The sequence below is a fragment of the Chroicocephalus ridibundus genome, chromosome 15, assembly GCF_963924245.1.
Source record: "Chroicocephalus ridibundus chromosome 15, bChrRid1.1, whole genome shotgun sequence".
Taxonomy (NCBI): domain Eukaryota; kingdom Metazoa; phylum Chordata; class Aves; order Charadriiformes; family Laridae; genus Chroicocephalus; species Chroicocephalus ridibundus.
In genome coordinates this window covers 6,064,500-6,078,376 of record NC_086298.1, presented here as the reverse complement: position 1 = coordinate 6,078,376, position 13,877 = coordinate 6,064,500, and the positions used below count along the sequence as shown (strand labels likewise).

The 13,877-nt window shown below is 45.1% G+C and overlaps 1 protein-coding gene across 2 annotated transcripts in view; it reads right to left on the bottom strand.

Annotated features, from left to right (window-relative positions):
- Positions 1-13,877, bottom strand: part of EEIG1 (estrogen-induced osteoclastogenesis regulator 1) — a 37,985-nt gene that overhangs the window by 20,913 nt on the left and 3,195 nt on the right. The gene's annotated exons all lie outside the window — the stretch shown is intronic.

Below are 13,877 nucleotides of genomic sequence, written 5' to 3'. Positions count from 1 at the left end.
TTAAAAGCATGAAACATCATAAAAAGGCCACAGGCTTACTGGGAGGGCAACAACAACGAAAAAAATAGCTTTCTAATGCCAAACATTTCAGTAGAGCAATGTGTCTCAGTCCGATGTTTCATGCACGGCAGCAGATGTGGGAAAACCTCAGGCTAAATGAGACAGTATATAGATAAGCATACACAAAGAGCTTCTTATTCAGATTTCCTCCTCCTCATCGGCACAAAGGGAGAGGGCAAGCTTTCCTACTACTGATGCCCCATCCACATGCTTGCTGTTCTCCCTCTCGGAGATGTGGATCTGTGTCAGACCCTTCAAGCAGAACTAATCCCCCTGCCTGCTCACAGCAGACGGTACCCTGCATCCTCCTCACTGGTTCACCACTGCACGCAGGAGCGCAACATCGCTGAACAGCATCTCAATCTGATAAGGCACAAGAAAGATAACACCATTTTAAAGAGGCCAAGGAGCCAAGTCCCAGCCCAGATTCATTTAAGTGCAATGGATTGAAAAGCAGCCCTTAAAGGTGCCCCGACACACTCCAGCAGCAGGTCTTTTGGGAACAAAGGTAAGACAACCTCAGTGATGCAGGTACAATCCCCTCAATCACAGAGGGAGGAAAAGACAAAAGAAATCAACTTATTTCAGCGGATTGCATCTGAAGGGCATCTTCTACAGCGTTTCTTTACACAGCTTTGCTTTCAGCTGTAGAGACCCACCATTAGGACAGCCTCATCTATTCTCGAGCACTTCCGAAGGCTGAATTAGAGCAGGATCACTCCCTTAGCTTGGCAAAGTCTGGAAACAATCCTGTGTTATGCTCCAGAGACAATAGTTACTATTTTAACCAGGCTATCTAGTGCAAAGCTGTAGGAGAGACCTTTGGTAAGGGCAAGGAAAAGTCCCTGAAAAACCCGTTTCAAAACTGAGTTTCTAAGATGCCCAGGTCAGTAACCACTATTCACACCACTGTGCTCCCAGCACGCCAAAATTTATACCATCCTACAGACACAGCACGTCCTGCTACAAACAGAGGGCCTAATCACTGCCTGTAAAGCACAGAAAATACAATGGTGGGTGAATATATATAAAATATATATATCTATCTCTATAAAAAAAGTAGAAGAGTGAGCCTTCATTTCAGCCATTAGCTGGTTTAGATACATGATCCAGAACCTATAGGTATCCCCAAATAATGGGCTTAGGACAGGGCACCTCACTGCAGCACACGTATTAAGAAAACTGCAGCTCTGAGGCTTTGCCATCCAGATGCCTGGCAAAGAAAAAGAGAGAAATCAACAGCAAACAAGATGCACCATCGGCAGACAGCACACCAAACACCAGCATGGGAACGTATCACATTAGTAAAAGCTGTCATCTTTTTTTATCTTGTTGTCAAGCTCATACAGGCCAAATGCAGGTAGAAAGCAGAAGCAAACACAATGCAGCAATAGGTGCTGGGAAGCTCAATGTAAATGTATCCCAAGAACGAGAGGTGACACACCCTATTCCTTGGGGAACACCATACAGGATCATAAAAAACCCTCTGGATACATGATGCATGGAAATCCAAGGCAGTTTAACCTGGATGCATACAAGTGCATTACTGCAAGTTATTTGCATGGAAGGGTTTTGCCTTCCCTGAGCAGAAGAACAGAAAGGGCTGCAAATAGCTCTCAACAATAAAGTTACTCTGTTTTGACTGGGCTTACATCATGGACCAGAACAACTGCCAGCCCAAAGAGCTGGATGTCTCCCCCACTGCAAACAACCCCGTATTCTCCAGCTGACAAGCGCTGGTTGTTGTGTAGTAGACATTAGCAGTTATGATGGAAAAATGGCTCAGAGACAGATGATGCAGACTGTCTTACTAAGAGAACTAAGCAAGCCTTTGTCATTGGAAACAAGTCTTATTTGGATGTTTCACTGCAAGTGTTTTAAACACGGGTTCAGCAGTAAGGTCATCACATCTACCACCTACTCACAATTAATTTCTAAATTCCCAGCAAACCCATACCAATGGCTCATGGTGGAGAAGGACACCTACCCACACCTCCCACTTGGCATCAGCTTACACCTATCAATTTAGTTCTTCGTTTGCACCACAGGAGAGATACATAAGGGCTCTCTAAATCCAAATTTGAATACTAATGCTTTTACAATGAGGCATTCACATGATCCAGCATTTTTCTGAGGGAACAAGGCAAGCTCCAACACTTCTGGAGGGCTTCACCATGCCTGCCCAGTTCTGTCTCACACCAGGAGATGGACATCCATCCACTCCTGCTGTTCGCTGGCACTTGGGGAGGTGGGGGAAAAGCTGCCAGGGAAGGAGGAGTAGGGGAAAGGCAGCTCAGGAAACCAGATTCCACTTACGCAGTTCACAGCACAGCCTGCATAGTGCCTGTTTGACTGGAGAAGAGACAAATACAGGAAAAAGGATTAACAGCAACCATACAGGAAAGAAAAAAAGCTAATGGAAGAAACTTCAGCCACAGCTGAGAAACCAAGCTAAGAAACAGCCAAGATTGTTTCACCAGGGAACAGGGGATGATGACGACAGCAGCACCAAGTATGTGAAAGGCAGGCAAGGAAAGAATTGGAGCAAAAAGCATGAGTTGAGCATGTAATAAAAATGGAATACAACGAATGACTTCGAAATCCTCCTTAAGGAACAAGCTGGTATCTAGCAGGCAAGTGATTGAGTTTTTATGGCTTTAACCTTTTTTCCTGAAGAAGCCTATTTCCATAGAAGCACAGCTTTTGAACTGCATATTACAGTTCCCTCCAAGGCAGTCATCTATCTTGATAAAAGTCCACCAGTACAAGCCAGGGAGTGATAATACCTACTGGATAACGGGGGTAGCAGTCGATCACCAGTAGAAAAACCCTCCAGCATCAGCATTCCTAGTTGTGTATTGACAGCTTCTCTGAAAGGCGGTAATTCAGTTATGTCTGGACTCCAGTCACCTGCATCCAGACATGTGTCTTTTACGAGTGACAAGCATGAAATCCTGCACCTCCTGCAGAACATCCCATAGGCAACAGCTTTCCACTGCAGTCCATCTCACATACTACAGATTGCTGCAGTCGCACTCTCCAGCACACCCAGGGCTTCTAAAACTGGGCACTAGCGGTTATTTTTGAAAAAAAATATTTCCAGCCATTCTAACCATCTAAATCTTAAACCTTTCAAGCTCCTCCTAACATGAACTCTGTTAAATATACTATGAGAAACAATGGAAGTTATTAAAAAATAGCACGCAGCTGGTGACCGAGTGCTACAGCAGAAGTTGCATAATGAAATAAAAATTGTGCCAAATGGAGAAAGAAAGTCACAGAATAATGACCCTTTAAAACTTAAGCTATAGAACAAGTCAGACAAATTTTGGAAGGGTAAGTAAGGGTGGAGCAGGGAGAAGGCAAGGGGAAATAATTCTAACAGACTCAGTCACGGAGCAGCAAGGGACATGTACATGGCACTTTACAGACAGGACATGCCCGGCAGAGCCAGTCTGCTTGGAGGTATTTATAATTCACATTCTGTCATCTCAAAGCAGTGAAGAAAAGATGGACATCAGGAAAACGAAGGACAAGAAGGGACTGTAACTGTAAATGCTCTGCAACACATCTGCTGTTACACACTGTGCTGAAGACAGACCAACCCGAAGCAGCACATATCCAAGGACTTCTTGCCACATCTACAGAGCACAAGCTCTTTTTGGTCAGAGGCCAAGGATGTGTGCCAGGAGCAAAAACATCACAATCAAAGCACAACCAAACTCTTAAGTGTAAAGAAAAGAATAACTGGATAGATGACTCAGTTACTGAAACACAAGTCTGTAATAACGTGCGTATTGAACACTGAAAGACGCATTTGCTTTTTTTTTTGAACTCTGATCATGCACTGAGTCACCACACCAACTCCTGCTTCTATTGTTCTAATAGACTACGTTGGAGCTGGATTAGCCAAGAGGGAACCACGTGCCAGGCTGCCAAGCCCACCACCAGTGTTTTCCTCTCACAAGCAAGTTCATAAGGATTTCAGTTACAGAAGAAGCAAGTCACAATTCAAATCTCCCCTGTTGTTCTAAGAGACAGAGGAACTAAAGCTTCAGAAGGTCCCAAACGCTTCAGAAAAATCTCTAAGGTTTGTTCTGTACAGATGTTTACAAGATTAAGGTAGATTAACCCACCATCTTTCAGAGGCATTACACGTATCTGTAAAGCATTGTACCTTGGAAAGTTGTTTCACTTCTGGCAGACCATAGGTGTAAAATGAAGATTCACCGATTATCCGTCACTGATATATTTATAAACTTTCTTCATCCCATAAGTGTTAGCTGTCATTCTGAGAGATTCCAGATTTGCCCTTTGCTGACTAAATTTAAACTCCTAGCGAAGAAAGACAGCAATGTAAACTCCAGTACGGAGAACTGAGATAACATCCCTACCACGCAGGGTACAAGAGATGGCTACAACTCCGTGATGCTGGAAAGCTATGTTGGTAAACAAGATGCAAAGAAAAAATAAAACTACCCTGTCAACACACAAAAGATACACACACACACTCCATGATGGAAAAAAAAAATCAAGACATGGGTAAACTCAATATTCCAGGGCTTTGCTGGGATAGTAAATCTGGAGAATGAAAACCCTGAAGGGAATCAACACAAAACTAGGAACAACATCCCTGATGCAAGTGATGTACACCAAGACAAATCTTTTTGCCTCTAAGGCAGATTCACGGCATGTGAAGACATACTGATGCCAGAATAGTTAAGTGACTTTTTTTTACCAATACCAGCCCTGTTTCAACCATGAGAGTTTGCCAATATAGCTGTACCAGAGAAGTCTTTATAGTGCAAATTAACCTGTACATGAGGCCAAGTTCACTTCTGGAATAATTTCATTAATACCATGTGATGTAACATCACTGCAATTTGGCTCGAGTACACTGAAGAGCCCTTCAGTAAATAAGCTGCCTGAAGTCAACCCTGGTGCTAAAAGTAGGTTTAGTTACCCAAGAGGTAACACCCTACCGTGCTCAGACATGTTCCCCTATGAGTCACTCCTATATGGTATACATTTAGTCAAAACCAATACAATAGTCTAGGAGAAAGCCTTTTATATGTTAACAGCAGCTTTTTCATTCCATGACGGATACAGGTGTTTTATGATGGTTTCTTTATAAAGGCACTGTTCATCTGCAAAACCCAGGTCACTGGTTTTAAGGACAAGGAACAAACATGGTCTCACTGAACCTCCGTCCCCTCCATCAATATCTGTCACTGTTAGGGTTTATCAGCAAAAAAGCTACTCGGCAGAAGAGGTTTGCAAATTAGAAGAGGCCGCTGAGTAAAGCCTTCTGCCTGCCTGATTCGTCACCATACTGGTGGTGACGGGCTAGGATTTCTAGACCCTGCCTGTCCCAATCTCCTTTCCCTTTTGCCCTGAATCCAGAGTGGGTCAGATACAGTGTTATGCCAGAGAGGGGAGAGAAAGAGGTCTGAGACACAGCAGTTAGAGATGCTTTTGCTCCTCCGGAGCCACAGCTCTAGACAAACGCAATTCTTTAAGACCAGTAACTTATGATGCAACTTGCTCTGATCAGACAAAGGTTAAAAGCAGAATATGGGAGCGCTCTGCATTTTGCAACAGCAGTTGGTGCTGGTTAAGCCCCTGGGAGATGTCAGAACAGGCTCCCACTGCTGGGCTGCCAGGAGCAGGTTTCTGAGGATCAGAGAGTTTTTACCTCCTCTGTGGCTGTCACTATCAGCTGTATTCAGACACGTTGCCCTGATCCTCCCCTACTGAGAGCGAATGACATTGGAGATGTGTATGCATCACTTCTGCAGGGAAGATAGCACGTGGATTTGTTTTGAAAGAAAAGACATACTTGCACAGAAAGCGTGAAAAGCCATTGCTATAAACCTACATCACAAACGGATCTTAAAGAGAACAGTGGTCAAACAAGAGTATGATCAGCTGCTCCCTGTACAGCAGAAAAAGGGTATTTCAGAAAGCAGAAAGGCAGCAAATGTAACAAACAGTTATAGGAAATACACTCCTCCGCAACACAGAATTTACCTTGCAGCAAGGAGCAGTGCAGGCTACTGAAGGCAGAAGATGAGCAGCACTGCACTTGAAAGGAATTCAGCATTTATGCAGATGCAATTGTCTGGTGTTACCAAAGTATGAGATAAAACATGACAGGCCGCTGACAGAAGCCAGGAAAAGAGCTTTCCTACAGAGGGGTTACTGCATAATTAATCTGTAACAGAGGCAAGCAGGCTACCTCTGAACAGCTCTTATTGCTTCATCTGAAAACAGGACACTGCACAAGCTGGGGCTGACCTGGTGCAGCAAGTCTGCGTTAAAGCGTGAACGTTAAAACTATTGCTCCATTTCAGGGCAACGGAGCATTAAGAGATCTGGAAAGATTGCTGAATTATAAATATCCTAGATTCCTCCCTCATATTCTGTGACACGCAGGCACAGCCTAGGCGATGATGGGAAGAACAGGAACTAGGAAGAGAAGCACAAAAAGCATGATGAAAACACAACCAAGCTGGCAATCCTCTCCCCAACCCATACACCTGAGAACAAAAAATCCACTGAAAACAATGATACCACACCCAGCCTCACCTTTGCTGTTTCAAGCATGGATAAAGCCTGAAAGAATCTGATACAAGGCAGGGGAAAAAAAGTAATTCTCTAAGCCTGAGTTTTTCCAGACAAACTTTTCCTTCCCCCTCTCCTGGCCATTTGCGTTTTTATTTTGATGAGCAAGATTATCCCTTAAGGACTGGAAACAGAACAAGGCAGTCGGAAACCTTCGGCAGGGTTCACTCTGGCCTCCCCGTTTTGTACTCCTCACATTCACCACTTGCATTTCAGGAGGAATGAAAACTCCACTGGCAGGTGGGAGCACAGGCAGGCATGTACTGACCAGTCTTTCATGTGGCAGCTGGCTGAGGGAGTCTCTGTTGATTATTAACCCAATATCCATTAGCGAAACATCTTGCCACAGCCATTTCATACAAAGTTTTATTCTGGAAGCAAAAGTGGAGGTAGGTGACTACCCCAAACTGAAACCCTGAGGCCACATCCCTTTCACAGGGTTTCCTATTACCAAGTTCCTTGATCTGCTTTTCCATTGCAAAGCCAGACCGGAGCATAATGTTTGGTAATTTCTGAAAGGCACAAACCAAGACCTTAAATTTCATTTTCTACGTGAATGGTAAGAGAAGGGACTTGCCTCATGGAGGCAAACATGCAGCTCTAGAAAGTGGCAATCCCAAAAGAAAGCTTTCTAGCTTTAGTTGTTTATTTCAGAGAGCACATTTCAGGCTAGTTACCAACCACGTGCAGGGGTGATGGTCTCTGTAAGTCTCTTTCCAGCCCTCCCAGGCCAGTAAATCCATACACTCTTTTCCTTCCTCCCATGTAAGCATGCTCAACTACTTTCAGGCTGAACAGACCAGGTTCATTTCTTATTCAGAATACAGCATACGGCAGTAAAAGTATTTTTAGCTTCAGTCCCATCTCCTACTACAACACGGGACCTCCTTCAAGGCCTCCTCTCACCAATGAGCTATGATAAATTCAGCCAAAATCCTGTTCTCTTGCCAGCTCAGCTACTTTCTATCCACAGGGAAAGTATCCGTTACACAGACTGTATATGCTATTGCTTATCTAGAACATCCTGTCTCTTCCACACTTGCCTCCTTCCAACCCTCTAGTCTTCATGTGCTTCCTCTTTGTTTTCTTCCTCATCTCCATGACCCCATCCCATTTCCTTGATCTTTTCCTCATCTCAGCCTTCAATTGAGCTACATGAGAGACTCATGAGAAGCATGTGAAAATGACCTCCATGATGATCAGCAATTTCAAATCCCGCAGAACAATTCCCTTTCTTGCTCATCAGATTAAAAATACACCAAACAAGAAGGCTGTTCATCCAGTGAACACAGGCACAACTGTTTGTCTAGTGGGAAGTGCCTTTCAAACCCAGGCACTAAAATGAGATGCCGAGTCCCACTGTATGGTACCAGAGAGATCATGATGCCAAGTCCGGAGTTACGATAGCGATGTGTATGGTCTCTCCCAGCAAGTGCACTTGGCATAATATGAACAAACTGCAAGAAAAAGAAAAAAGCTCATTCTGCAGGGTAAGCAGCTGGTACTGGGGTGGGGTAACACATCCAGCCACCTGAAATAACACCTGAAATAATCACCTTTACAGCACAGATTACTGATATGAGGTCACAGGCTGTTACAGAAGAAACAAGCTGTTCCAAGTGTTGGTCCAGTGCACTCCTAAAGGCTTCTGTTTTATTATACAATAAGTCACAGCTACAAAGTGATTCCTGACCCATTTCAGAGCAGGCTGCAAGCCCGGCGCGGAGCTGGCAGCCCACAGAGGATGCAGAGCATATCCTGTTTGAAAAAGGGAGGCTGCACACCGAGCCACATCCGCCTGTCCTTGCACGGAGAAGACCCTGCAGAGCCAAAGGCAGGTGGATGCTGCCAGAGCTCTCCATCCCGCTCTGCTGGGCTCGCAAGCATACAGGCTTGCCCTGAAAGAGAGGGAGGCTTCTCATCTGAGGGAGACACTGGGTTCTTTCCCGAAACACTACCAGCTGTAGCTTCCTGCAATAAAATAATAATAAGAAATAAATCTGTACCTGCCTCATTTATCTAGAAGCTGGTACCAGAACAACTTGCCATTGGCAACTTATGGCCTATTAAAATACCAACCACTGTGCAGTGAGACCACAGGCTCCCCAAGGCATGCATGAATTCCTCAGAAATACAGCTCCAAAGCTAGAGTCAACACTGATGGCGGCTCAAGAGCACAAAGAATAAACAGACTGGAAGCCATTTAGGTTTTCCCCTGTATTTCAGAAATAAGTACATGTCTTAAGCGGGGGGAGGATGACCCTCTCCTACCTCCCCTTGTCCTCAGCCAGAGTTGATAGTATTGCCACCCTTAAAATCAAGTGGGCCATAGGGCCTCAGTCTCAAAGTAGAACATTAATTTCCAATGAGTAATTTTTTTAAGCCAAGGGCTGCTTAAGTCACACAGATAAGGCTGTTGCTAAGAGTTAGCTGTCAAAGCTATGCCAGCTCAGAACAGGCGATGAGGGGGAAGTCTGAAAGCCGGCTGTATCCACACATATTTACTGATGCTGTACACACAGCGTATCGGTTACAGGGCTTTAGATTACAGCTTCTGGTCAACAAAGCAGCTCCTGCCTGAGCAACAGCAGGCGGAACAGGAGTCAGAGCATTAACAGAGACTGGTCTTTACTCAACAGGATACAGCCCCCGTGGCAGGAAAGTTTTAACGTAATTCTGCCCGTCTTGTGACAGGCTCCAGTGCGGTGACCGATGACAGGAAGAGGCAAGTCCAGAATGAAGTAAATCAACCCACCCCAAAGCCTCCGCGGTCTGTCGGACCCTGCAGGTGTAGCAGCCAGAGCCCAGAAAAGGGGAAAGAAATGCTCTGCAAATTCAAAGCGCAGCTTAAGACAGTTTGTGCCAGGGACCTCGCAATGTTGTATCACTTCTGCGCTTTTCCTACCACTCTCAACTTGCCAGAGGTTAATCCTCATGCGCAGCTTCTGCTCTCACAACTTTCACCTACATTTAGCTAGACTGTTGGAATGAAACCCCTTTTTCTCATCTTTGCTGTCTAGTTTGTCTATATTTGTTTCAGAATGCAAGCAGTGCAGGTACTATGCCTTAATATTATCTCGAATTAGGTTATGTCTTATTGCAAATCTTTTCTAGACGCTGTATTCAAATGCCTCCTCCACTAACACCCCCAGCCCGCTCCTGAGGCTGCAGCCAGGAAAGAAAGATGTTAGCATGTGAAGCTGCTCTGGGGCATTAAAACTCACTCTCTCGATCTATATATTAGGAATATCTTTATACATAGGGAAGCTCTACGTTTTCAGACATGTTTGCAACAAAAGCACTTTTTAATACGTTATAGCTCATGTGGCTATAGTTACATGCTCTAGCAGAGGATAGAGGCAAGCACACATCACCCTAAAACATGGAATTGGGAGACCAGTTTAGAGCCACAACCAAGTTCCTTCCTCTGTCACACCCTGGCAATCCACCTCAAATCAAGAGGCAGAACTCAGCCTTTTCTTTCACTACAGCTCGTTTTCTTCCCCTCTTGGGGATACTGACTCTAGAAGAAACTATTTAGTTACCTCTTTTAAGGCAGATGGTGGTGAAGATTTAGATCTCAACTGGGATGAATCAGACCTTTAGTCTCTGATTAACCAAACAGTTAATAATTTTCCAGTATTAAAGAGCCAAACGTGGTGGAACTAATTACCTGAAGGATCCTGTAACATCAGGCACAGTGACTATTTACGTGAAGACAGTAAATTAGTTGATTTCCGACTCTCAACACTGAGACACAGCTGCATTTCTGAGCTGGTAGGACTTGCACATCCCTTCACAAAGGTTTCCGAATCACCCACCGCGTTAGCAGGGCAATGCTTCTCCCCCTTTACTTACATCCTACAGAAGTGAAAAAGTGGTGTGTACCACTAAGACATAATGATGCCTTGCATCCTGCCAGCCAAGGAAAGCAAGTAGCTTTAGGTCTGTACCTACATAAGGATGACAAAGCCATACTTACACAAAAGCTGACCTCAGTCCACTTTGGCTTTCTGGATGCAGATTTACACCAAAAAAAAAAAGGCAAAAAGAAGCATGTAGTGCAGGAAACGGCCTTTCACACTTACTCAATTAAAAATTGCAATGCTAAGAACATTCTCGGTTCAGGCTGCGGCACTGAAATACTCGGAGGCCAGACCACCCCAACAGGGTCAGCCTGCCCAGATCGAGCCTGCACGCAAACAGCTGCTGGGCTGTGGAAGACTATATTCTTTGGTTCAAATTGGTGCAGGAGTGCCAGGATCAGAAAACCAAGCTGAAATGCCACATGGGCTTGGAAAGGCATGGTCCCAAAGGGAATACAGTCTGAGTGGCTTCAGAAGACAACAGGGAAGGTGGGAAATGCCCTCAAAGTTTCTCAACTCATGCAAAACAGTCTTTCCTCTAGAGTCAGCCAGGGGCTTTCAGAGTACAATCCCTTCCTTCAAATCCAGAAATACCAGAGTGAAAGCCATTGGCACGCTAACAGAACAACGTAGGATGAAGTGTCAGGAGTCTGTGGATAACACCTGGCTTTCCACTTCCTTCACATCATGCACCGGCAATGCTCACTGCCAACACACTGCCAGAAATCAATCAGCGCCGAGGTAAAGAGCATCTGGCTGTCACTCAACATTAACTGACACTGTAAGCGGGGGGGGGGGCGGTGGAATTTAATCAAGTTTTCCTCTTTTACAATACCCAAAGATGTACATGTACAAACTACATCAGCCTGGAGCTTTAGGCACTCATTTGGTCATCCAGGCTCTTGCCTGCACTGAGACACGGATCCAAAACCTCCTGATGAGCTTATCGTATCATCTCTCTAGGAACAAAGACACACGCCCCCCCCAAAAAGCTTCAAACGGGTACAAAACGCAGCAGCCCATCTGCTTCACAAAAACGGTTGCCATGAATACATCCCTACTGCTCTGTGCCTGCTATTTTTAAAGATACTTGGGAGGCAACTGAATTCACGGATGGTTGTGCTATTTAAGTATCTGGATTAATACTATTCAAGGAATATACCGGTACTTCTCCACAGGGAAATACAGCATGTGCCTGGCCTACACCTGGCTCAGATGCATTTTCAGAAGACCAACTTCCGTAATCCAACAGGAGGGCGATAAACCCACAGACAATAGATGCCTTTCACGCAGAGCACTGTAGACTGAAACAGGTGAGTCTTATCCTCAGAAGCCCCACCAGAGCATAAGGAGACTTTACAAAGGGAAGGGAAAGAAGAAGCAAAAAGGTATTTACAGCTGCAACTTTAGTCACTAAAATACCCATGGTTTAATGCAAGGCCTGAGCACAGCAACTGTGGAAAAAGGGTACCTGCCTGCAAGAATAAAAAAAAAACAAACCAGAAAACCCAACAGAGGCAGATCCCCAAAGCCCAGTGTGCTGACAGGACCTGGACCTTTTCCAGAGTGCCTTGAATTCCTAAGAGCGTTAAGTCTTAATGGATTTCAGACAGGTTCCCCTCCAGCCAGGCTGCTTTGCCCCAGCCCGGGCAGAGGAGGTGTGAGCCGCTCGCAGCCCAGGGGGTGTCCCACCAGACCCACAGTACAGGGCTGCAGCAGGGACCTGTAACCCAGGCTGAAGTGGACTTGGGACAGGGACGGGCCAACGGGAGCTGGCAGGACAGCCTCCCACTTCTGCTCCGCTCACAGGGCAAATTAACCTGGTGCCACTGAGCAACTCAGAGATATCATATCCCCACCTCTCATCACAGACATGCACAAGCTGCCAAGTAACTCTATTGTAAATAACATGAAAAATCTGTCTCTGGAGATTCTTATATTCTCAGACAACACTCTTCTTTCCACATCATAGGTCACTTAATCCTTGATTAAGAATCCTTGTTTAAGAAAACTGATTTAGTGTGTCCTAGGAAGGGTTCCTATATCTACCTTTCCCCCCTCACCCTGTTTACAGACTCCAAATGTCATGGGACACCTTGTTCAGCTCAATTCGCAGAAAACTCACGGGCAGAAAGAGCTACTGGTCTGCGCGATCATGGCTGCATATCTTCTATTGCCACAGACCACAGAAGAAGCCCAAATCGATTGCAGAGCAAACACCAGACTTTTTACATGAGCAGCTCGCATAAGATGACCTGACAGACATTACAACTCTAAACACAACTGGTTTTGGAAGTGGTTGATTTCAGAGAAACAATCACTAAATAATGTACAGACTTCTAACACAATATGGACACAGCACCTCCTTCCCTTTAATCTTTTCCCCGATCCAAAGAGTATCAAAAAGGTCATGGAAATGACTAGAGGAGTATAGGGCAGAGCCAAGGCATGATCCAGGAGCCTCTCCGCACGGTAACTCTTCTCCTCACCATTCCTGGAAATTCATCCCTCCTGAAGTTTCTCTAACTGTAATAGGGGAAAATATTTGGAGAAGGTCAAATGACTCAATACTACTGAGACCCATAACTTTTCAAGCAGGAACAGGTCTCCATGTGCTTTCAGTTAGGGTACAGACAGGTTAGGGGAAAGGCGGCAAACCCAACAGCCTACTTCCCCTTTGCTCGTTTATAAGCAATCAAGCTGGTTGAGAGTAATGTATGTGTTTGGTTTAAATTACAGATCATTTTGCTGCTGGAACACATCTGCAATGCACCGTGCTGAGCGAACTGCTGAACCCCAGCCAGCTCAGAAAACAACCCAATGCAACCCAAACGGCTGGCAGCATCAGCAAACCCCGGCAATGGCTCCTCAAAGCTCCTTTCAGGGACGAAAAGGAGAGGGAGATCGACATGCCTCAGCACAGGCTTTTCCTGAGACACCCTCCAGTTCAGCTCATTTTATTATGACTCCAGGAAGCAGAGGGGTTAATTTCTTTCCAAGTTCACATACTGTTTGAATTCCTTAGATAAGCTGCTTCCACCAAACCCAAGGATCTAGCCTCAGGGGAGAACACTGTAAGGAAAAGCTCTTTTGATAGATTTTCTTCAAAAGAGAAATTAATTCAAAGTCCATTTTTGGAGGTGTTCCACGCCCATGACTTCTGTGGGCTTCAGATGAGTTTGCACTATGCCTCTGGAATTAAAACCAAGCTTTGATCAATGCCCTACCACTTCTATTTGCAAGACAGAAATGCTTTATGCTTGCCCAATAAAGTCTTCTCTCCTGAGATGAGAAGGCTCAGTGTGCAGCACCACAAAGAGGAAAACC